Genomic DNA, 25,065 nt, shown 5'->3' with positions numbered 1-25,065 from the left:
CATGTAAAAGGAACTTCTGCAAACTGGCCTTTAGTCATGTGGTGAGGTGCTGGGGGGAGGGGAAGCATTCCATAATTTATGATCAGGTCCCAGTCTTTAGTGAATTTGTGCCTCTGGACTGTGAACCTCACACATGCTTCTTAGTTTTCTTCCCCCTGTAGGTGGGACAGGATGGCTAGAGCTGGCTAGAGTTGGGTATTTCCCTTCTGCAGGTCAGGTAGACTCTGATAACACTCCAGCAGGTTAGGCTCTGGTTAACCAGTTTCTCCTGGGGGCAAGCCTTGTTAAGAACAGAGCACTCTGACTTATTTCAAAATGAATCCTCTTGCCTTCCAGCTGCCAGAAGTACAAAGGGATTTTTCTCCAATATTTACTCTGAGCACCTGGTTGAGCTCCTGGAGGTAAAACTCACAAAAGTGTGGGAGACCCCTGTGACCAGGTCCCCCTGGAGTTTTTAACTCTCAGACTTGCCCACACTCAACCCACAGCAGTTCATCAGTTACAGTCCAGGTTTTCCTACCCCGGCACTGGTTCCCACAGAAGTTTCCACTCGTGAGTCTCTCCTCTCACTCTGTGACTCCTTGTTTTCATCTCTGTCTGTCCAGTCTTGGGGGCGGCAATTTGCCCTGCATCCTTCTCTCTCTACGGATCCAAGAAGAGTTGTTGACTTTTCGGTCTATTCAGCTTTTTACTTGTTGTTAGGATGGAGTGGCAACTTCCATGCTCTTTACCGTGCAGAACTGGAAACTGATTTACTGTTGATGGAATGGAAATTGGTACAGTATTTAGTAAAGCAGTCTTAATTATCCATTAAAACTAAAAATGTGCATGCCCTTTGACCTAGCATTTCTACCTTTGGACCTGTTAGCATGAACGCACAAAGATGTATCAGAATATTTTTTTGCAGCATTTTTAATATAGAAAGGGTTAAATAAAATATGCTATATTTACACGATGGAATGCTATCCAGTTGCTAAAAAGAAATGAAGTAGCTCAATATATCTTGAAAAGATACAGAGACGTTCAAGACACGTTGTTAAGTGGAAGGAGAAAAAAAGGAAGTTGTAAAACAGTATGTTTAAGATTCAGTTTTTGTTTAAAACTTATTCACAGTAAAAACGAGGGCATGCTTAGAGAAGAAAGACAATTTTGGAAGAATATATACCAGAAAAACTATTGGCTGCCTTTGAGCGACAATGTTATAAGGCTGTTAATATATATTAATGACATTTGTGTCTTGTGTGATGAATATGTATTTGATAATTAAGTAAAAATTCAAGAAAGAAAATAGGGACAGATAGAGATGACTGAGAACAATAGAACAGAACTGATTGTTTCCATCACTTTTCCCTACATCAGGCAATAATGTAATAATAATCTCTGACTCTAAATTTTAATTTACCTTCTGGGAATACTGTGTAGAGTAGACCCAAACAAATGGAAAATTTAAGTCTCCTTGTGTATTTTTTTTCCTTTTGCTCTTTCAGAAGATGATTGCCATCGGATGACGAGGGTTCCAAACGGAAATGTTTTACCAGTTAATGTTTTTTTCACGTAGAGTTTTTTTAATTGTTAATCCTTCTAGTAAAAATCTTTTTTTTTTTCTTTTGGTGAGGAAGAGTGGCCCTGAGGTAACATCTGTTGCCAATCTTCCTCTTTTTGCTTGAGGAATGTTGTCGCTGAGCTAACATCTGTGCCAGTCTTCCTCTCCTTTTTTTTGTATATGGGACGCTGCCACAGCATGGCTTGATGAGCAGTGTGTAGGTCCGTGCCCAGGATCTGAACCCGTGAGCCCCAGGCCACTGAAGCAGAGCATGCGAACTTAACTGCTACGCCACGGGGCCGGCCTCTTTTGTAAAAGTCTTTATCAGAAAGAATTCCTCCCTCTGCAGAGAAGCATTTTCTTTGGTTCTGTGGTGTCAAAATTAGTGGTTTCTTGTACCCGAGAGATGATTATAATGGAATTTTTTGCAACATGTATCTCTCTCTTAAAAGGCTGATAAAGTAGATCCATGGAGCAATGATAACTGTGAAGGCTATTTGACTTCCGTTATAAATATGGTTTATAGCCACAATTTTTCTGCTTAACTGACATCTAAGCACCCTGCAGTATGACTGAGTGTAGGCTAATATTCTTCTGAATTACTTGTCCCGTTAACTTCCTAATCTGACTAAATTTCATTCCCTGCTTACGTCCTGTTTTGGGTTCTTGGACCCGATTCCAACATGTGTGTGTGTAGAGGGGGAGCTTCCCACAGAACACCAAGCAATTCTTGGACACCAGCAGGGTGTCAGAGAATTCAACTCATTTCTGACACTGTCCACCCAGATGTAGCATCAGATTCCACAAGTTAAGGGTTCAGTCCTACAAGACTGCACCCCCTCCAACCCCCCCACCTCAGGCACCAGTCAAGAGCCGAGGTTGGTACCTGTGCTTCTGGCCGACTGGCTATGAATCAGAGGTTCCCACGACCCCATCCTTGGGTTTGATTAATTTACTAGAGTGGCTCACAGAACTCAGAAACATTATGCTTACTAGATAACCGGTTTATTATAAAAGGATATAACTCAGGACCAGCCCGATGGAAGAGATGCATAGGGCAAGGTACGTGGGAAGGGGCGTAAAGGTTCCATGCTCTCTGGGTGCACCACTCTCCCAGTACCTCCACGTCTTCGCCAGCTAAGCTCTCCGAACCCTCTCCTTTTGGGTTTTATGGAGGCTTCATTACATGGGCATGGTTGATTAAATCATTGGCCATTCTCCTGCCCCTCTCTCCTCCCTGGAGGTTGGGGGCTGGGACTAAAAGTTCCCACTCTCTAATCACATGGTTGGCTCTACTGGCAACCAGCCCCCATCTTTCTAAAAGTCACCGCATTAACTTGAGACACCTTTAAGCTCTCATCGCTTAGGAAATTCCAAGTTTTGGGAGCTGTAAGCCGGGAACCATGGATAAAGAGCAAATATGTGAGAAATATATATTTGGTCATCTGAGTGATCAAAAATATATACATCTATTCTTATAAATCACAGCATTACACATCCTAACATAGTTTTTTTTCCTGTGTATAATGTGTGTTGTTCTAGATGATTAATCTTATATAATAATTTGTTGTTGTTGTTGTTTTACCCTCTGTGAATTTACTAACAGAAGTCCCGGAGGGGATTTGGGTGCCAAAAAGAAAAAGAAGAAACAGAAGAGAAAAAAGGAGAAACCAAATTCCGGAGGCACCAAGTCCGACTCGGCATCGGATTCCCAGGAGATTAAAATCCAGCAGCCTTCAAAAGTGAGAGGCCCGGTTTATTTTTACCTCTGTGGTTTCTTGTGCGTGCGAGAGGGGTTTGTGCAGCTCAGAGGTGTCATCAGGGTTGTGTTGTGACTGTGTATAGATGCCACTATAACTGGAGGTATTTATGGCCTTGCTCAAACTGACGCTGGCACCCGAATAACTAGGAGGTACATACTGTGCTTGTGTGTGCGTGTGGATTCTGCCTGCATTTTGCCCCTTTCTCGGTGAATTAGTATGTTGATTGTAGTTCTAGAAGAAAGTCTCATGTGAGCTCGTTAGTTTTTTTTTCTTTTTTTTTGAAGTTACACTTAATCTTTGATGACTTTTAGTTCAGAAGATATTCACGTTTTAATTTTTCTGGGTGTCTGTCTAATTACCTGAATAGCACATCATCATCTGGCAGCAGATTTCAGCGGGAGCAGCCCCAGGTAAGTCTTACGTTGACTTTGAATCGGACCAGTCTTCAGTGGCCAATCTTGATGAAGGGTGGGAAATAGCTCCCAACGATCCCCCTGAAGAAACACACCAATTTTAGACCAAAGCAGAAGTTGTCCGGCTGGGCCCTGTGTTGGCAGGTTGCCGGCCTCGTGTGTGTGGTGGTGCAGAGGGCAGGCACCCCTTTCTGTGGGCCAACCCCAGTCGCCCTGGCTGTGAACACAGGCCTTGTGTGCTGGGCCCAGGGGGGCACAGAGCCCTCTTGGTGTGAGCAGCTCGCAGTGAAAAGGGGTAGAGTTAGAAGTACAATGACATATTTTGATGGTCGTAGCTCTAAATAAGCCAGTCCTGCATCACCTTGGCCTGGGTCTGTTTCCCGGTCAGGGAACCCACCACCCCTCTGTCGGGTGTCATACTGTGGCGGCTGCGTGTTGCCATGATGCTGGAAGCTCTGCCACTGGGATTTCAAATATCGGCCCCCAGGGTGAGCAGGTTTCAGTGGAGCTTCCAGACTAAGACAGACTAGGAAGAAGGACCTGGCCGCCCACTTCCACAACAATTGGCCGTGAAAACCCTATGAATAGCAGCGGAGCATTGTCTGATGCAGTGCCCGATGGTGAGAGGATGGCGCAGGAACGGCCAGGGGTCCCCTCTGCTGTGCTGGGAGTTGGAATCGACTGAGCACTAACAGCAAAGCTCCAAATAAGTTGTCCTGGGGTCCTGGGTAATGCGTGGTGTAGTGGAAAGGGCTCAGGAAGTGGAGTGAGCATCCTGGGCTCAGTCCTGGCCCCATAGCTCTCAAGCTGTGTGCCTTTGCACAAGGTTCTGCACCCCCATAATCCTATCTCCTCATCTGCAAAATGAGGATGATGCCTTCTCCCCATCTCACAGGGCTGTTATGAGGTTATAGTTAGATCATTTTTATTAAATAGTTTTTATATTACAGAGCACTGTCTCCGTGGCCGTTATTCGCAAGATGCAGGTTTTATGGGGTTTAAGTTTTTTTCTTGTACAAAGTTTACATTGTATCACATGAAGTGAGTCTTACAGGTAGTTTTTGTTGGTGTTACCTGTTTACACGTAAGGACCAAGAATCACTGAGAAGGAACATTGTTTGCCCCAATTTTTCCCTGCCTGCCTCTGTGGGGTGAGAAGAAAGTGGAATCTTCCTCCCTAGCTTTTCAGCTTGGTTCTCAGGTAATAAATATTCTATCCACCAGACATCATTTCCAAGGTAACTCATACAAGGTCCACCATGAGCTTGCCCGATATTCTCTCCATTTCTGAGCGCTGCTTCATCAGGTAAATGCGGCCTTACTTACATGCAGTTGTGATATCTTATTGCTTCTGTCATCACCATCAGCTTCTGCCCATCTCTGTACCCCTTGTCATTTTGAGCCCTCTCCCACCTCTCGTCACTTAGAAGAAACTAGAGCCAGCCCAGGCAGGAGGAACTGGTAGCATTATATGATACAAAAATTCTTTTCTTTTTTAATTGTCTAAATTGTCTTAATGGGAGCTTTTCTCCATTGCGTTTTTTAAAACTAAGGCTTCTTTCCCTTAAGCTAATGTCAGCTTTGGGTGACACGGTACATTATAGTGGACTGTCTTTAGAGACTGTTCTGGTCTACACTCAAGAACCAAAATAAAATGATATTTGTCTGGATTCTTGGAGACTTCTTAGTGGTAGGGGACTTGGACATTTTTTCCAAGGTATTAAATTTGGAAAATAATGGGTAGAGAGTAGAGTTGGTGTTAAGTATTCACATGGAGCAATGTGGAGGAGAAGAGGCGTGCCTGGCTCTTAGGAATATAATAGTGGGATGCTAACGTGGGGTTGATAGACGTGCTCACCTTTCCTAACACTAATTCATTTCTCCCCAGGTGGTGCTCCTACGGAAGGTGAATGGATAGGTTTACGAGTCTGTCATAGCTGAGTTTTCCTTACTGCTTTGTCACCTTGGATTTGAGAATTGTGCTTACTTGAATCTGCTTTAAGAAAGCATGGAAATAGAGACCATTGGGATAAACTGTTTCATGAATGGTGATTTCGTGTAAAGACTGCTGGTCAACCTGATGAGGCCAATTCAGTCGAGTAGAATCCACTCCGAGGGCTTCTTCATGGAGTTGGGATATCTTGGCTCCTTTGGAGCAAAGATGCTGATTCACGTTTGTTACAGAAGTCTGAGTTTGATATTTTAGTGTTGGAGGATTTAACTCAAATATCAGGAAAGAAGAATTAGCATGACAAATTCAGTGCAGATCCTGTAGGTATATTTTTGTAAGACTGGGTTCCACTTTGCCTTTTTAAAGATAAGTGGATGCATGTTCAGGCCTTATTGGTTGAAATATGCTGTGCTCTCAGTTCCTATTTAAGTTGTAGGTTTCCTCATAGATTGTGTTGTTGGGGGTTCAAATGGGTGTAAATTTCATTTTGCTAGACATCATTTCCTTTTATGTTGGAGGTCTAAAAGAGACCCAAACAAGAAAAATCTAAAAATACGATGAATTAGAACAGCGAAAGTATTTTGTTAAATTAGTATGTGTAACTGAGATATGACCTTATGATTTAGACCTCAATCAAAATATAAGATGAACAGCTTACAAAAATTTGGGCAGCCCTGGGCGATGCTGTTAGACTTGTTAAGTGGAGACATTAAGACTTTAACCTGCCTCTGGTTAGTCTCCAGTACTTTGTTTCCTTCAATCATTTTAGAGGCAAGATTCCTAAAGAAACCCATTAAGTAACACAACCACAGGTTGGGCTGTATTAATTAAACCCCATTTTGTACTGTGAAACGGGTAAGCTTCCCAGGGTAAAAGATTTGCTCCAGACCACAGACTTCAGGTTCAAAATTGAGCAGAAGTTCAGAGCTGCTGTTTATAACCCACCAAGGGTCGATGGTACCTTTCCTTGGTGCCCATGGTGTGTTGACATACAGGAAACCCAAGGGCTCTGAAATTTCCTTCTAACCGCTTCTGAACCACAGGGAAGAGTGCTCTTTGTGTGGCATCACAATTCTAAAGCAAATCAATTATTTCACATACCGGAAAAACTCCCTGATTTCCACATCCAGTCCTACATACTATATTACTCTCTTATTTCAAGTATAGTCTCATTTTCCGAGTAGCATTACATTATTTGAGGGATTTTCCAAAAAAAAGAGCTGGGAATCTTCAGAGATGGCAGGAATATTGGCTTTGAGGAAGGAACTTTAGAATTTAAAGGTATTTAGCCTGAGAATAGGTTTTACTTGAAAAGGAGGTCGGTTTCCAACACTTCGGTTGGGGAGAACAGGCTGTGCTTGCCAAGGATCTGAGTTCATAGTGGAAACTGCTCGTTCTTCGTGTTGGAAGGTTTGTCTCTGGAGCAGCGTCAGCGTTGGGGGTGGGCAGCGTGTGGTCCAGGAGAAAGGCATCCTTGGAGATTTCCTTTCTTGATTGACTTCTTTCCTAGCTCAGCACTATATTCAGATTTCTTTCTTTCTTTCTTTCTTTCTTTTTAATGAACTAAAATTCCCCTTCTCTGCCTGGTTTCCATTCTAGAAGTTATTTCCTTTGTCCCCACATTGCTACCGCAGAGCATTAACCCTAACAGTGAAACCAAGGCTAGTGGCTGACTGGCTGCTGTGTGACAGTAATACATGTACTGCATGTCACTCCTCTTTGCTGCTCCGCCAGGATGAGTAATGGTGGGGGCCATTGGCAGGTGGGTGGGATACTGAAGCAAATGGTGGTTTGATTTATGTTAGATTTCCCCAACTCTTAGAGCCCCACTAAAACTCAAAGCTGTTTATCTTTAACAAAATGTTTGCTTATATTTTCATCTGTTAGCATACTTGAGCCCAAGGCCCTGACCGGGCATAGAGGAGGATTGCTCGTTTTGTGATGTTGTAATCGCCAAGGCAGATGCACGTGTACCCGCCCCAGGTTTGGGAGCAGTGGCAGCTTCCTTATATTTTGTGTCTGTGTGTCTTTGCTTTTGTAGAATCCCACCATTCCAATGCAGAAGTTGCAGGATATCCAGAGAGCCATGGAGCTGTTATCTGCATGCCAGGGCCCTGCCAGGAATATCGATGAGGCTGCCAAACACAGATACCAGTTTTGGGACACGCAGCCGGTACCCAAACTGAGTAAGCTTTTCTGCCTTTTTTTTTTCCCCCTCAAAACAAAACTGGATTAACAAGAAACAAAAAACACAGAAGACACTCTTCTTGACTTATATAATTTGTTTTCAGACCACAGATAAGAAATTTACACAAAAGTAACATTTTTCTTCTTAAAATATAAATATGGGATAGTGACGTTGGTTTTTAGTAACAACAGTTTTAGTGTAATTCCTATCCCTCTAAAAAATCCAGTTTCCCCAAACTTGAAACATTAGCATATTAAAAATATATATAAACAGGGAGTCTCCTCCTCCCCGTTTTTGTTCTGAGCTTCATGGAGTTGTTTTTTCTATACATAAATGTTTAGCAGTCTCAAATCTCAATTATTCTGAAAGACGCAGAAAATTTGCCCTATTAAATCTCACTGAAATGGAAAATTTTATGCTGCTTAACAGTAGGATTCTGAATACTCACCAGTGGTGTTAATTATTACCAATGCAATAACATTCCAGTGTATAAGGGAACCGGGCCACCTCGTGAGGGCTTTGGGTCATGTAAGAGTCTCCGTAATAGGCCTCTTCCCTCAGTGCTTTGTCTGCTCCATCATGTTTCACTAAGACTTTTTTTTGGTGAGGAAGATTAGCGCTGAGCTGACATCTGTTGCCAATCCTCCTCTTTTTGCTGAGGAAGATTGGCCCTATGCTAATGTCCGTGTCCATCTTCCTCTTCTTTATACGTGGGACGCCTGCCACAGTATGGCTTGACGAGTGGTGCATAGGTCCATGCCTGGCCTCCGAGCCTGCGAACCCTGGGCTGCCAGAGCAGAGTGCGCAAACTTAACTACTACACCACAGGGCCAGCCCCAGCGTTTCACTAAGACGTTTACCACTTAAGTTTCAATAAACATCATTTAATTGTTCTTCTTTCCTGTTATGCAAAAAAAGATGATGACATAAGAAACATAAAAATGTTTTAAATGTATTACAAGCTAAACTTGATAGTTTGTATTACGTTTGCATGAAGATAGATTATCATATAATTATTTCTATATTTTTCTTTCTTGATTGTTCAGGTTCCAGAATCTGTAATTGCCATTCAAAACTGTTTAATACGGGCCGGCCCCGTGGCTTAGTGGTTAAGTGCGCGTGCTCTGCTGCTGGCGGCCCAGGTTCGGATGCCGGGGGCGCACCGACGCACCGCTTCTCTGGCCATGCTGAGGCCGCGTCCCACATACAGCAACTAGAAGGATGTGCAGCTATGACATACAACTATCTCCTGGGGCTTTGGGGGTAAAAAAAAAAAAAGGAGGAGGATTGGCAATAGATGTTAGCTCAGAGCCGGTCTTCCTCAGCAAAAAGAGGAGGATTAGCAAGGATGTTAGCTTAGGGCTGATCTTCCTCACAAAACAAAAACAAAAACAAAACTGTTTAATAGCCTCGGTTATGTACAAATAGTCAGTTTTATCACATCTAAATCAGGGAGCAAGCCTTCTCTCTGCCTTCAAATAATGGTTTTCAGACTTGAAGTCACCACTCATCTCCCACCTACGCCCACCCCAAGCAGCTTCAAAAGCATAAGCTTCAGAGTGTGAAAGAAAGAAGGAAGACTTTATCCTCACTTGGGTTTTCTTTCAGGCTCCAGGAGTGTATTTGGGAGTGGAGGAAGACTCTCTGGAATGAATTTCAGGATTTTAAATGAGATGGAATTGAGTGACCCTTAGCTGAAGGGATGTAGATTTATTGATCTGAGCGTATCGGGTTTAGCTGAATGCTGCTTGGCAAGCTGCTGGTGGCATTTAGGTCCCTGCCCTGGAGAGAGGAAGGCCGCTTCCAGCTGGCACCTAACCCCAGCGCACCTCTCTGGGAAGATAGCTCAGGTGCTCACCACATTTTGGGCCCTCCCCTAAATCCTTGCAGGATTCTCCAGCTCCTAGAACTTCTAGTACACACCTCAGTTAAGGCAGCATCCAGGTTAGTGGGGGAGGAGGGAGCCTGAGGTCGGGGGAATGTGGGAAAGTCAGGGGGACTCTACTTCTCAATTTCTCTCCAGAGTGCTTGGTGTCCCAGGTCAGCCTAACACAGCCAGCCGTTGGGAGCTGCTTACATGGGATGGTCCCCTGATGTTGTGGGACAGCCAAGCCCTAGGTAAAGCTCTGAAGGGACTCTAGGGGGCAGCTGGGACTCGGGCCACTTGGGCTGACTTGCGGAAGCCTGAGGTGTTCACATGGAGATGAGCTGGTAGAGGGGAGATAAGACGAAGTAACAACGTCAGGGAGTAGAAATGAGAGAAAACGAACCTTCCCCTTGGCGCTGGTGCAGACCCTGTGACTCTGCCTGTAAAAGGGTCTGTGATGCTGAGACCTTGTACCTGAGGGTCATTTATTCGGTGGATGTTTGTTCTTTTGTTTGTCTTCTGGTTTTGTCTGTCTATTTATTGTATTTCCGTATGGTATAATTGATATACAACGTTATATTAGTTTCAGGTGTACACCGTAATGATTTGATATTTGTCTACATAGCAAAGTGATCACCACAATAAGTCTAGTTAACATCCATCACCACACATGGTTACAGCATTTTTTTCTTGTGATGAGAACTTTTAAGATCTACTCTTAGCAACTTTTACCTATACAGTACAGCTTTCAAATATACAACACAGTATTATTAACCATAGTCACCATGCTATACATTACATCCCCAGGACTCATTTATTTTATAACTGGAAGTTTGTACCTTTTGACCCCCTTCATCCATTTCCTCCACCCCCAGCCTCTCAAAACCACCAATCTGTTCTCTGTGTCTATAAGTTCTTTTTTGTTTTTTCTTTTTCTTTTTTAGATTCCACATTTAAGTGAGATCATATGGTATTTGGCTTTCTCTGTCTGACTTATTTCACTTAGCATAATGCCCTCAAGTTCCATCCATGATGCACATGGCAAGATTTCCTTCATTTTTATGGCTGAATAATATTTAGCAGATAATTGTTGAGTGTCTGGTATTAAATGCCAGGCAGTGGAGTATATCCCAGGGACACAGTGGTGGGAAAGTAGGATAAATGGTAGCTAGATGGGGGTTTGCGGGAGGACATACTCCAGGTAGGAAAAAGCTTTCATCAGGCAAAGATGCTGTGAGAAATTGATGTGTAAGTGTATAAACGAAAAACTCAAGCGACCAGCCACTGAAGAGAAGGTGGGGCCTTGTGAGCAGAGGGAAGCCCTGACAGCCCTGAGCTGGGGCCAGCCTGGGGGAGGTCAGCGTGGCTGAAGCCTGGGAGCAGAGCGGGTGGGTGCCGAGGGTGGCTGGGCAGGCAGTGGCCATGGTCAGGAGCCTGGGTTTTATCCCACCCCTGGGTTTTATCCCAACCACACTGGGAAGCTGCAGAGAAGGAATCGGAAAAGGGCACCTTTGTGGAAATCGCTAGAGACGTTGATGACTGGAACAGCACTGCCAGCAGTCCAGGCGGAGAGAAGTAAACAGTCCTGAAATAAACTTTAGATTTTGCTGGGAGGGGTCAGAGGTCAATGCAGCCCTTTCTTCCCAGTTTGTTGAAATACAGTGTCAAAAGACAACATCTCCAAGGCTGTCATCAAACGTGCGTTGTCTACAGTGGCACTGGGCGATAAACCTGTAATTTAAGGATTGAGACTGAGAACTCACTATCATTTCATGATATACACTTTGTCATCGGATGACAAAGGATTTCTCTCTTTATTTAATTAGTGACATAGCAGTTCTTCTCTACCACTGTTTCACTCCAGAGCTGGCTGGAACAACAGCATATTTTCAAAGATCATATTAAACCCAAGGACCCTAAATATGATTTTGATTTATGTCACAGACCATTTTGAATACTTTGTAATTGAATATTCTCTCTCCTTGTGTTTCTCTCTCTCTCCCTGTCCAGATGAAGTCATAACATCCCACGGGGCCATCGAGGCAGATAAAGACAACGTGCGCCAGGAGCTGTATTCCCTGCCGCAGGGTTTTATGTGGGACACTTTAGACTTGGGTGACGCTGAAGTGGTGAGTAGCATCTTTACATTCAGCACCTGCGTTCACACGCGCTGCCTCTGGGCTGGTTCTGAGCACTAGAGACAGGACACTCTCTGGTCTTGTAGCTCAAGGAGTTGTACATCTTGTTGAATGAGAATTACGTGGAAGATGATGACAACATGTTCCGCTTTGACTATTCGCCCGAGTTCCTGCTGTGGTGAGTCCCGCTGGCCGCGTGAGCCGTGGGTGGGCTGGCGTGTCTCTGTCTGTCCCCGTCTTCTGGGACACTAACTGGCGCCTGTTTTCCTTGCCCACGTTGACTCCGGGGCTCTGCGTCCTCCAGGCTGGCTCCTTCAGTGGCACTGTGGGGTCAGAGTGTCTTCGAACAAAAAGCTAGTTGGGTTCATAAGTGCCATCCCGGCAAACATTCGGATTTACGACAGGTACGTATTAAAGTTTGCCTGTGTCGGTTTCGTTGCTTTTCTGAGAATTGCAATTATAATAGGCTTTTAAAATGACTTAATGCAGGCTGGTGCTAGTGGAGGAGGTTGTATATGTGTGGGGGCAGGAGTATATGGGAACTCTGCGTTTTCTGCTTTGTTTTGCTGTGAACCTAAAACTGCTTTAAATAATAGTTTATTGAGGGGCCAGCCCGGTGGCCTAGCAATTAAAGTTCGACGCATTCTACTTCGGTGGCCCAGGGTTTGTGAATTCAGATCCTGGATCTGCACCGCTCATGAAGCCATGCTGTGGTGGCATCCCACATACAAAGTAGAGGAAGACTGGCAACAGATATTAGCTCAGGGCCAATCTTCCTCACCAAAAAAAAAAAAAAAAAAAAGTTTACTGAGCCAGCCCTGATGGCCTAGCAGTTCAAGTTCGGCGCACTCCACTTCAGCGGCCCAGTGTGGTTCCTGGTGTGGAACCACACCACTCGTCTGTCAGTAGCCATGCTTTGACGGCGGCTCACATAGAAAAACCAGAAGAACTTACAGCTAGAATATACAACTGTGTGCTGGGGCTTTAGGGGGGAAAAAGGAAGAAAAAAGGAGGAAGATTGGCAACAAATGTTAGCTTAGGGTGAATCTTGCCCTGCCAAAAAAAGAAAAAAAAAATATATGTATATATGGTTTATTAATTAATGAAAAAAATCTTGGACTGTGAACAACAAAAAAAGGATTGTTCTCTTTTTCTTTCTCTCTCTCTTTCTATCTCTTTTGCTCACTCTCCCACAATCTCATACATGCATACACACAGATATGTATTATATACATATGCATATACATGTACATATATATGTATCAGAATAAACAAAGCCATAAACAGGTATTTCAGGTTTATTTCTGGGAGAAAAAATACTGAAAAAAAAGTTTAGGAGGCATAAAAACTTTCTATCCATAAGATAAGTTTGTAGCATTTTTTGCTCTAGGTCTCAAGCCCAGAAAGTCAAAGATCTCAAGCATAATAGGTCTATTTACCTTTAAATATATTGGGTTAGCTTATTTATTGCTAAAAGTGTTTGATCCCAAGGAATTTTGTGTGCTAAACAAAAAGCCTGCATATCTGGAACCAGAGCAGGGGATGGGCTTTGAAGCTCTAGAAGGTTTATTTTAGCTCAGAAGAGCACCAGCTGGCCTGGTCCAGGCACCTCTCAGGGATCCTGGGGACTACATTATACTCCAAAGCAATGTCTTATCAGATTCTGCATTTGGGTGACCCAGTTATTGCCATAATTGCATACATTACAGGAAAAACAGATATAGAAACTTTAAGAAGCACATCTGATCCAGTTCTAAACTGAAAACTTATAAAAGACCAAAGTCCTAAAATGTATTTAGAACAAGGGGGTATGCATTTCCATGGCCTAGAGTTATTATCATTCTGGCAGGGGAGTATGGGGAAGAGTGTATCTATCTGAGTTTGTGAAATGTCTAAATGATAGAATATTTTTCTTAAATATTGTGTCAAAGGAGGTCCTTCAGTTTCTTAGTCTTGAAATTTGATGGGTGTTGTCTTATTTTTTTAAATGTTTTCATCTTACATTCACTCTGATTTTTGACATCTTTCTTAGTGTGAAGAAGATGGTCGAAATCAACTTTCTTTGTGTTCATAAGAAGTTGAGATCAAAACGGGTAGCCCCAGTGTTAATTCAAGAAATAACTAGAAGAGTGAACTTGGAAGGGATTTTCCAGGCCGTCTATACCGCTGGAGTGGTTCTTCCCAAGCCAGTGGCCACGTGCAGGTAATAGCACCACACCCTTACCTTGCATCTTACTTGTCCCTCACGCGTTGAGCCTCCCTGCTGTGTTGCTAGAAGTATCATTCTCCTTATGTGTAACTCAGAGGGATTTTGGCTTACTGTGAGTGTGTAGTTGGTTGGTAGCCGAGGTGGAGACTCGAACCTGGAACCACGGAGCCCAGTATTCCTTCCAGTGTACCATACAGCCACGTGTATGCTAATAATGCTGGACCTCCAATTCTGTGTCTCTTCCATTGGAAAGACGACTGCTGTCTCTACCTCGGGGAAACCCAGGGCATCGTGATCTTGAACTGTGCTGTGTATACCATCATCTTTCCTCACCCGACACTCAGTTTTATATGTGCTCTGCAGCACTATTAGGAACTATTCCAAAAGTTTGATAAACATCAGTTGAAAAGCCCAGAGGTACTTGTTTGCTAAGAATAAGAAGGCTTCAGCTCAGTTTTTATGACTTCATCTGATCTTATCAAGCTTTCAGAGGTTAATCTAGCAAGAAAATTGTTTATCTGGTGTCACTTGACTAACCTGTTTGTAAAGCATCAGAAAGAGTTGATCTCCCTCCACTGTTTCCGTTGACTCAAATAAGATGAATTTTCAGGTAAATATAGTATAAAAGATAAAATTGTAAAACTATTATCTCCTATTAAATTATTCATAAATAAACAGAATAAGTAAGACTTCACAGGTATATTTTCATACAAATCATTCACCCTAGTACCTAAACTGGAATCACTTACGAAATTCAAGCTAGTTTCTCAAGAAGTTGTTTTCTTTGGTTTGCATTATATAAATGTGAAGGCTGCTGATTGAGGGGGAATATTTTCATGTTTTTAAACTTTTTTTAAAATCAGTGATGGTCATTAAATACTTGCAAACTGAGCATTATTAATATTTCTTTTGCAATTTTAAGATTTCTCTATACTGAAAGAGGTGAAAAGTCACAAAGGAACATTAACTAGGAATGCAGGACATATTTTAGAGGTGAAAAATGACTGATAAAATAATTGCATAGGAAGAAGACCAGCATTCAGCCCTGTACCACATACAACATAAGTGTTCATTAAATGCTTCTGTAACAGCTGAGCTGAGACAAAGCATAAAAACGTGGAGAGTTAGGAATCAATCCAATTTTAAAACCTTTATTGTATTCCAGATACTGGCATCGATCGCTCAACCCCAGAAAATTGGTCGAAGTGAAATTTTCTCACTTGAGTAGAAATATGACTTTACAGAGAACAATGAAGCTGTACAGACTTCCGGATGTAAGTAAGAGATTATTTGCAGTTTTTCGAAGCTGTAACAACTGAAGCTTTTAATGTAGAAAAGAATTATTTGCAAGAGTCTAAAAATGGGCCCATGTGTCTGAAGACGTGACTATGTAGCTAAAAAGACTGCACGGAACTCAGGGGCTAGGAAAAGTGGGGACGTTCATTTGGAAATACCAGTTTGGTTTTTATAAGGCTTTTTTAAGTTCTGCAGTTTATGGTTGGATGGGATTGAACTCAAGACATGTAAGTTTTAAAATTTTGAGTATTTATGGTCTGTTAAGTAAGAGGGAAGAAAAGTTCAGGCTTCTGATGATATCTTAACACAATGGAACTAAAGAATGAGGTTTACAGGAGAGACCTTGGGAGAGGAAATAATGTCTCATTAAATTATCCTCTTTTTAAACCAGCTAATTCCCAATTTGAAAAGTTGTTTCTTAATAGGGGAAAACTTAAATGTGCTTAAAAGTCTTGGCTTTATTTGGGGCTTGGGTGGTGTATTAGTTATCTATTGCTGCATAACAAGTTACCACAAACACAGCAGCTTAAAACAACACGTTTACGGTCTCTCAGGTTCTTTAGGTCAGGAATCAAGGCACAGCTTGGCTGAGGCCTCTCTGCTTCAGGGCCTCTCATGAAGCTGCCATCAAGATGTCAGCCAGGGCTGATGTCTCATCTGAAAACTTGACCAGGGATGGACCTGCTTCCAAGCTCACGTGGAAGGCATGAGTTCCTTGCAGGCAATTGGACTGAGGGCCTCAGTTCCTTACTGGCTGTCAGCCAGGGGCTACCTCAGTTCTTTGCCACATGGGATTCTCCAGAGGGCAGCTTACAGCATGACAGCTTGCTTCATCAAAGCCAGTAAGGAGAGAGCCTATAGAGAGAATCTGCTAGCAAGGTGGAAGTGAGAACCTTATGTAATGTGGGGAGAGAGGGAGAATCCCCCTCTGCCCTTTCCCTTAAGGTTCTTATGGCTGGCCAAATAATCAACAAGACAGGTTAGCAGGAGAAAATAATACCAAGTTTAATAACATGTATACATGGGAGAAACTCAGAAATGAGCAACTCGTCCCTCTGTCTAGCTGCCCGCTTAAGTATTGTAACTAAAGGCGAGGAAGGTGTTGGGGGTGGGTAGTGGTCTGGGACCTCAGAGGGCAAGAAGACAACTCACATGGAGATAGAAGTGCAAATGTTTGCCTGACACTTCTTCTCAGGGTCATCTATAGAGAATGTGGTCAGGGAGAGAGAGAGAGTTTTTGATAAAAGGGGCTTGGTGCCTTTCCTATTGTAACCTCTATCCTACATTATCTTTACAGCCATCATGATAATAACTCCTTCCTGAAACAGATCTTTTGTTTTAAATTCTTTAGGCAGTTTGGGAGGGGAAACTCAAATATTCTTCCTGAGTTCTCTGAGTCCTTATTGTCTTCAGCTAGAAATAATCCGCATACCAGAGTGGTGCCTCCTGGGGTAGCTTGCCCTGAGCACCATCATAATCAATTCATAAAAGTGACATCCAGTCACTGTTGCCATATATCATTGGTTAGGAGCAGATTACAGGTCCCACCCACACTCAAGACGAGTGGATCACGAGAGTGTGAACACCAGGAGGTGGGCATCACTGGGGGCCATCTTAGAATCTGTCTGCCACTGATGGGATCTTCTATTTTAAGTTTTGATTTCGTCAGAGCTGTTCTTTCTTTTGGGTTGTTACAGAGTAGTTTAGCAGGTATTTTAACTTGATTGAAGGATTCACATGGAGTGTACCCATGTTCCTCTGAAAGCGGTGAGGACTGTGGTGGCCTTCCTAGGGGCAGCAGACTCCGTTCCTTTTGTCTTTTGGCCAGTTGTGTGTTTACCAAATGCACGTCTTCAGTGGCTACATGAATTGATGTCTTTTCTCTGATGATAGTCGAGAATCAGCTAATTTCTGACCTGAGGCAGAATGTAATCAGGAGAGAAGACAAGGTGAAGGAAACCAGATGCTGGAGATGTCAGGCTCATCATTCTTGGGCTTCGCCACCTGGCAGCAGGATTGGAAGGCACATTCTTCCTGTCTGTCTTAGCTGTTGTTGAGACAGTGGGGGCTCGAACTGAGGAACTCACCACCTCTCTGTGAGGCCAAGGAGGGAGCGGGGACATAGAACCGCAGGCGATGTGACGAAGGAGGGTCCACGTGACCTGGGGAAGCAGTAGCAGGCCTCTCAAGTGGGGGCGACAGAAATGAAGGTGAGAGCATGGAGGTGTGAACACTGAAATGGAGAAATAGGGAGATGTTCAGAGAAGTCACAGCATCATCGTGACAACAGTTACTGATCGGTATTCTTTTGAAGCTAGAGACAATTTCTGCTAATGGCCAAGACCCAGAGTGACTGAGAGGGACAGAGTCCCACAGAGCACAAATGGCAGTGAGAAAAAAGGGGCACAGTACACAGCTAGGAGGAAACACCGCCTCTGCAGGCACCGTTTATTCTCAGTGTCCTCCTTGCCAGTCATTAAATACTCTGCTATATGCAAGTTGAAATAAAAACTTCAAGGGTGCCTGCTTTTTTTTGCTAGGGGCGAATGCTGTTCTACTTTGGTCTCCCCAGATTGCAGTGTGTTGAACCTAAAACAGCTCGTGTGTAAGGAAAGCACCCACTTACATGTAGGTTGCCTAAAATGGAACGAAGTATAGGAATTTTAGTACCTATCATTAGTTTATTCAGGATGATTAGAATTTAAGGTGCTGAATGTACTTTTTTTAATGTTTCTTTTTTTTTTTTTTTTTGATGAGGAAGATTAGCCCGGAGCTAACATCTGTTGCCAGTCCTTCTCTTTTTGCTGAGAAAGATTGGCCCTGGGCTAACATCCGTGCGCATCTTCCTCTACTTTCTATGTGGGACACCTGCCACAGCATGGCTTGTTGAGTGGTGCTTAAGTCTGCAACTGGGATCTGAACTTGCGAACCCTGGGCTGCCAAAGTGGAGTGCACAAACTTAACCACTATGCCACCAGGCAGGCCCCTGCTAAAATTACTTTTAACTTGACTTTGTCCATCAGCCTTTATATTTTTGGAATATAAAGGAATCAATCAACTCATAGATAACAAAAGTTTAGACAAGTTGGTAGTGAATCACTGGGCAGGCAGTGGTTGTGAAGCCACACTTCAGCATCTTAGTTATGGTGGTCTTAAGTTACTTGCATAGAGCAGTCCTATCCAGCCATGTTGTTATGGTGACTGCCTTTTTCTTCCCCAATAAACTGACATTTATAAAGTGCTCTCACATAATTATTCAATATATTCTCACAACCACCTTTTGAAGTTGGTACTTTTTATCCCCATTTTACAGATGAAAAGACTGAGGTTGACACTTAGACAAGGGCCTGTCACTAATAAGTGGAGGACTTGGGATGCAGACCCCAGTCTTCCATATTTCCTCTGTTAGATCTGTCTGCTTCTGCCATCACCTCTAACACACCCCCTGTGGGGGCACCGTGACCCAGTCCCACCCCATATCTCGCTGTGCAGTCCTTAGAACATAGGTTCAGACAGGAAAGGGCGATTGTCAAGATCCAAACAGCTCTTGTCAGCATGTTCCAGTCTTCCTTCCTCCTTTTAAGTGGTAGGGAAGGAAAGAAAAACGAAGAGCAAATGAATGAACAAAAAGAGAGGGTGGGGAGAGGAGATGAAAGTACAGATGTCGGAAAATCGGAAGGTGCTGACCGCGGTCTCCTGGGTGTCTGCCTCTAGAGTTAGAAGCTGGACAATGCAGCATATACCAGACCACCTGCTCTCACAAGGGCCCACATGGATGATACCACCGCTAGCAATCATATCGTTGACAAACAGTTTTGTACCATTAAGCATAAAGTGAAGAACTGTATTGAATACAACTTTTGCTGTATGGATCAATCTCATTTTCTGATTCATCATTACTGTTTCTGCTTACAGTGCCTGCTTTATGTTCTCCTCGTGGACTTCTGAATATGAGAGTTAACATTTACTGTGGCCAGCATTATGCTAGACATTGAACATCCGTAGTCTCGTTTATTATTTATAACAATCATAGGAGGGCAGGTCGTTAACCCCATTTCACAGAAGAGGACATTGAAACACCAGATTGATTTGCCCAGAGTCCTCTAGCCAGGACAGAGCCATCCCAGAGCCCACGCCATTAGCTACTGTTATCTAAAAGACTAAGGTTTCTTCAAGAGTAACATGTTTCCCTAACCTTTAAACACACGTCAGTTTGTTTTTAATTTGGTGTTGAGCATTTCCAAACAAGTTGGAATTTTTTTTGGGGGGGGGTTCAGTACTTTAAAGGTGAAGGAATTTGAAGTGGGTAAAAAGCAGGAGTCACATTAATCTGCCAGCATCTTTCTCGGGTTGCAAGAAAGACACGCTTGTGAAGACATGCTAAGACACGTGAGATTTGGTAGCAGTAGATGATTTTTTTTAGCGTTTAATGTCCTACTCCTTTTTAAGTCAAATAAATAACCGTAATCATTGCTTACATCTCTACTCTGGAATCTTGGCTCCAAACAGTTCACACCACATAGTTTGACAGAGAAGAACACTGCTTCTGTTTTTTAATAGAACTCTGAACTTTATCTGTATACCTTGATACGCAGATGTTACACGGATTTCAGTATACATAGAGTCCAGCGAGTAATGCATATTAGTTGGATCATGGGAATGTGTATCTGATGGTGATACAGAGTTTGCTTAGGAAATTTAAGATTTTTCTCAGTTACTGGAAATGTTATTTTGCTTTTTATTGAACTCGCAGAAAACGTTACCACTCTTTCGGATTATGCCACAGCATACCATTTTTATCTAAGCTTAACATTCTTCCCACCTCTTCCTGAAGACAGCAGCTATAATTTGAGTGTTTATTTTACATTTTAAAATTTATGTCATGCTTCTATAGGTTTTTTGGAGAGTATGTGACTTCACAATGTTAGAAAGAAGCAAGTTTAGGCTCAGATACGTGAGCCATTGTTAGTCAGCAAAAGTAAATATTCTCCCCTTGTCTTCTGGAACCTTATATTTTTTATAGCTAATATAGTCTGAAGCTCTATTCTGCTTTAATGCTTCTGTAAAAACTTGTTTAAGTGCTTATAAATGGCCAAGTTTATATACTTTCTCCCTTCCTCTTTGCCCACACAGGCTGTTTGACTGAGTCTTCCTTATCTAAGTTCTACTACCCATTTTTATGACCTTTGGAAACTTGAGACAGCAGTTCTCAAAGTGTGATCCAGGGACCCCCTGGAAGTCCCCGAGACCCTTTCAGGGAGTCCGTGAAGTCAACACTATTTTTATAAAAACGCTAAAATGTAATTTGCATTTTTCACTTCTATTTGCTAACAAGTATACTGTGAAGTCTTCCAAAGGCTATGGAATGTGTGCATGTATATATTTTGTGTTTGAAAATTTCTAACTGAATTTCTAACATGATAAATATGGATAGCTATAACCCACATAAGCAAAGCTCTTTGGGAGTACAAAATAATTTTTAAGAGCATAAAAGGGGATCCAAGACCAAAATATTTGAGAACTGCTGCTTTAAGGATGTCTGCTAGGCAAAAGATGTTGATTTTGGTGATTTCATAGTATAAATATTCAATGAATGAGAATTGTGCTGCAGAAGAATATTTTGCTCTAGAAAGAAGTTGGCAAGCTTTGTCTTCATTTCTGAATATTCTCTATTAACAGATATCATGTATTCTGTTGCTTTCATTAATTAATCTAACTGCTTGATATTGTTGATTGTTACTGAACCAGTATCAAAAGAAAGAACAGTCTAATATTAAGAAAGGCTGAGGCCAGCCCAGGTGGCCTAATGGTTAAGTTCAGTGCGCTGCTTTGGTGGCCCAGGTTTGGTTCCTGGGTGCAGACCTACACCACTCGTCAGTGGCCTTGCTGTGGTGGCTACCCACATACAAAAATAGAGGAAGATTGGCAATAGATGTTAGCTCAGGGCAAATCTTCCTCAGCAAAAACAAAAAAAAGAAAGAAATGCTATTTAAAATTTATCGAGGCTGGCCCTGTGGCTTAGTGGTTAAGTGCGCACGCTCTGCCGCTGGGCGGCCCGGGTTCGGATCCCGGGCGCGCACCGACGCACCGCTTCTCCGGCCATGCTGAGGCCGCATCCCACATAGAGCAACTAGAAGGATGTGCAACTATGACATACAACTATCTACTGGGGCTTTGGGGGAAAAATAAATAAATAAATAAAATTAAAATTTATCGAGATCATTCTCATGTCAGAAAATAATTTTTTTTAATGACCATAGTATACATTCTATATGGTTTTGGTCTTCCTACTAGCATTTAGAAATGTATTTTTGTTAACGTTTAACAGCATTTGGAAATCACATAGGTTCCCTCTTCCTATAAATTGCAGTATAGAAATGCTACCAAATACTGGCTGGCTTAGGGGAAACAAAAGAAAAATATAGTTTCATGCCTGGCTGGCATATAAATACCAGGCCATAGAAGTGTCATCTCTCCAGAGCTGCCAGTGACTTTTACCATGTCTGCAGCCTTCACCTCACCTTATTGGCTAAATAATTGTGGTACAGAACATAGACATTCATTTCATTCCTTCAACGCATATCCAGGCTGTTAGTGCACTGCTCGCCTGAAGGGTTAAGCCTTGGATGGAAGCTGGGACCTGGGGATTTCTGGTCCCTTGGCTTTGAGATCACAGAAAGACTAGAAGTATGAGTTCTCTACTAGATGTTGAGGACTTAATTTCTCTCAAATTAGACTAGTAAAATATATATTAGCTGCATTACTATGTCTTTATAGATTACATAAGTCATAACTGAGTGGCACAAGGTAAATACTTAGCTGTTGGGTCTATAAATACAAAGAACGCATCTCCCATCTCCCCACCCCACTGATCAATACTCAGTCACACTCTTTGTCACGGAACCTTAGAAGCCTCAGCACAACCACTAACATCCATGAGAGCTGGTGCTCAGGATGAAATCCTGGTTTCCATCTCGGGCTTCTGCTATACTACTAGTCTAGGGCATGCAGGCATTGCAATGAGCTAATTTTAGAGGCAGTTCTTTATTTTAAAGTATTTAGAAATAATTCAGGACAGAAAAGGTACAGTAGCAATATTTATATACACATTATTTATCACTTAAAATTTATCCAGTACTTCTTCAAGAAAAAAAGTCAAGTGAACTAGAGAAATGAAGTTGTATTTCTAAGTTTTTAAATTTTTTTTTTTTTTTTTTTTGCTGAGAAAGATTCACCCTGAGCTAACATCTGTGCCAGTCTTCCTCTGTTTTGTATGTGGGTCACCGCCACAGCATGGCCACCAATGAGTGGGGTAGGTCCATGCCCGGGAACCGAACCTGGGCCACTGAAGCGGAGTGTGCTGAACTTAACCACTAGACCACGGGGCCAGCCCCCTAAGTTTTTAATTTTTTGTTTGTAAAACAGGCAGATGTGGTGGCCTTTCTCACTTCGGTCTCAAGTGCCCTGGTGTCTGGACAGTTCCTAGAGAGCTCAGTGATGTCTGGAGCTCTTTTGAGGACAGGCACTAGAACAAATCCAAATGGGGACCTGTCCTGACCTTTAGGTTATTGTGTTCCTGTGGTCTAATGTAAAAATTGTGATGCTCTGCAATAATGGATTCACATACCTGTTCTGATCACCTTTAATCAAAAGATGGCATGAGAGGCCAGAGCCAGTCCTCGGTAGCCAGCCATTCATCTTGAGAAAATACTCGGCAGTGTACTGAAATGCTTGCCTTCCCATTCTCACCAGTATGATTTCCTTTTGTTTTTGTTGCTCATGAGAACAAAATAGCCCCATCCTTTTCATGGGCCATTGAATAAAATGTTTCTCAGCTGTTTTCAAAATGTCAGACAGGGCAGATTTAAAGCACAGTACTGCAGAAGACATTCTTCTGTCCTACCATGTAGGCTGCTAAAATTCTCGGCATTGGTATATAGATGAACTTGGAGTGTTCCCTTTGATGTTGTTTGGGTCGTGGGCGATACCAACCAATGACCGGGTACACAGAGACAAAATACAACACATTGTCTAGCATATATTCTAACTCAGTGCTTCTCAAACTTTATGTGTATGCACATCACCAGGGAATCTTGTTAAGTTGCAGATTCTGACATGGTAGGTCTGTGGCGGGGCCAAGACTCTGCAGTTCTAACAAGCTCCTGGGTGATGCTGGTCCAGATGGTCTGTGGACCACGCTTTAGTGCACAGTACTTTTGCTTCTCTTATATTTAAACTTCCCAATTTGTTTTGTTTTACTCTAACAAGGTTACAAAGACTTCAGGCTTGAGACCGATGGAACCGAGAGATATCAAAGCAGTTCGAGAATTAACCAACACTTACCTGAAGCAGTTTCATCTAGCCCCGGTGATGGATGAAGAGGAAGTTGCCCACTGGTTCCTCCCCCAGGAGCACATTATTGACACGTTTGTAGTGGAGGTAAAGATAAGGTGATAAGATAGTACAGAGAAGTATGAAAACACGTACAGTGGAGTCTGTTTTCCAGAAAGATCATAGAGTGCCCATCTCTTTCCTTCTTCCATGACTCACTGCTGCTGTACCAGATTTCTGCTGACCTTGGTAGAACCAGATTTTCTTCTTACAGTTTTCATTCCTGGATAGAACACACTTTACCACTTATTAATGGGAAATCAGGATACTTTTCTGTTGTCACCTGTGTGATGAATTGCTTTTTGCAGTTTTGAAAAAGTCTATTTGGATGACCTCATCTGAGGTAGACACATTCCAAAGTTTAACATTCCTTTGGTTTTGCAAAACTGGCTGGAACTGAACTGCCTTTGGTTGAGATGGCATAATTCAGCCACTTCACTCAACCCTTGTTCAAGGGAAGGAAGGAGAAGTAACAGTCTGGATTTTCTGATTATTGGTGAGATGAATTTAACAGAGCACTTTTTAAACCTTTTTTTTTTTGAAGCTTAAATCTGTTGTTCAAATGACATTTCACTTAGAAGCTTTTTTCGTTGATGTGGGATTGGGTTAAGAAGTGGGATTTAATCTGGTAAGTACCTGGAGGACAGAAGAGAGCGAGGAGGCCAGTTAGAGCTGCTATAGTGGTCCGTTCACTATTCAGTCATAAGCGTTGAGCCGGCAGCGTATTTTCAGCATTGCCAGACATTGTCTGGATGTAGGATTATGGCCAAATTAGGGCAGTAATGGTGGGAGCGGACAGGGTAAATGCAAAGGATGTTTCTGGAGAACAACTGCGCAGTCTTTGTGCTTAAATTTTTGTTTCTAAAAGAATGCTAGAGTGGACATCTTTGTGCAGAAATCTTAGGGCTCCTGTGTAAATTTCTCCAGGGCAGCAGTTCACAAAGTTATTTTTTTTTTGGTGAGGAACATTGGCCTCACACCTGTTGCCAACAGGCTAACACCTGTTGCCAATAATCTTCCTCTTTTTGCTTGAGGAAGAGTGGCCCTGAGCTAACATCTGTGCCCATCTTCTTCTATTTTTTATGTGGGTCACTGCCACAGCATGGCTTGATGAGTGGTGTAGGTCCACACCCAGGATCTGAACCCGTGAACCTGGGCCGCTGAAGTGGAGTGTGCTAAACTTAACCACTGTGCCACCAGGCCGGCCCTCAAAGTTTTTGATCTCAGGACTTCTTTACTCTCTTAAAAATCATTGAGGACCTCAAAGAACTTTTATTTTTGTGGATTATACCTACAGATATTTACT

General features: G+C 42.7%; 1 protein-coding gene and 1 long non-coding RNA gene across 2 annotated transcripts in view; one reads left to right on the top strand and one right to left on the bottom strand.

Annotated features, from left to right (window-relative positions):
- LOC131402533 (uncharacterized) overlaps window positions 1-3,800 on the top strand; it is a 31,197-nt gene extending 27,397 nt beyond the window's left edge. The window contains exons 2-3 of the long non-coding RNA XR_009218749.1: window positions 3,150-3,285; window positions 3,674-3,800. This is a non-coding gene — a long non-coding RNA (uncharacterized LOC131402533). The remainder of the gene's footprint in view (window positions 1-3,149; window positions 3,286-3,673) is intronic.
- LOC131402525 (5'-3' exoribonuclease 2-like) overlaps window positions 1-25,065 on the bottom strand; it is a 231,669-nt gene that overhangs the window by 127,017 nt on the left and 79,587 nt on the right. The gene's annotated exons all lie outside the window — the stretch shown is intronic.

Source organism: Diceros bicornis, unplaced genomic scaffold (assembly GCF_020826845.1).
Source record: "Diceros bicornis minor isolate mBicDic1 unplaced genomic scaffold, mDicBic1.mat.cur scaffold_124_ctg1, whole genome shotgun sequence".
NCBI classification, from domain to species: Eukaryota; Metazoa; Chordata; class Mammalia; order Perissodactyla; family Rhinocerotidae; genus Diceros; species Diceros bicornis.
This window is presented reverse-complemented; position numbering and strand designations above follow the sequence as displayed.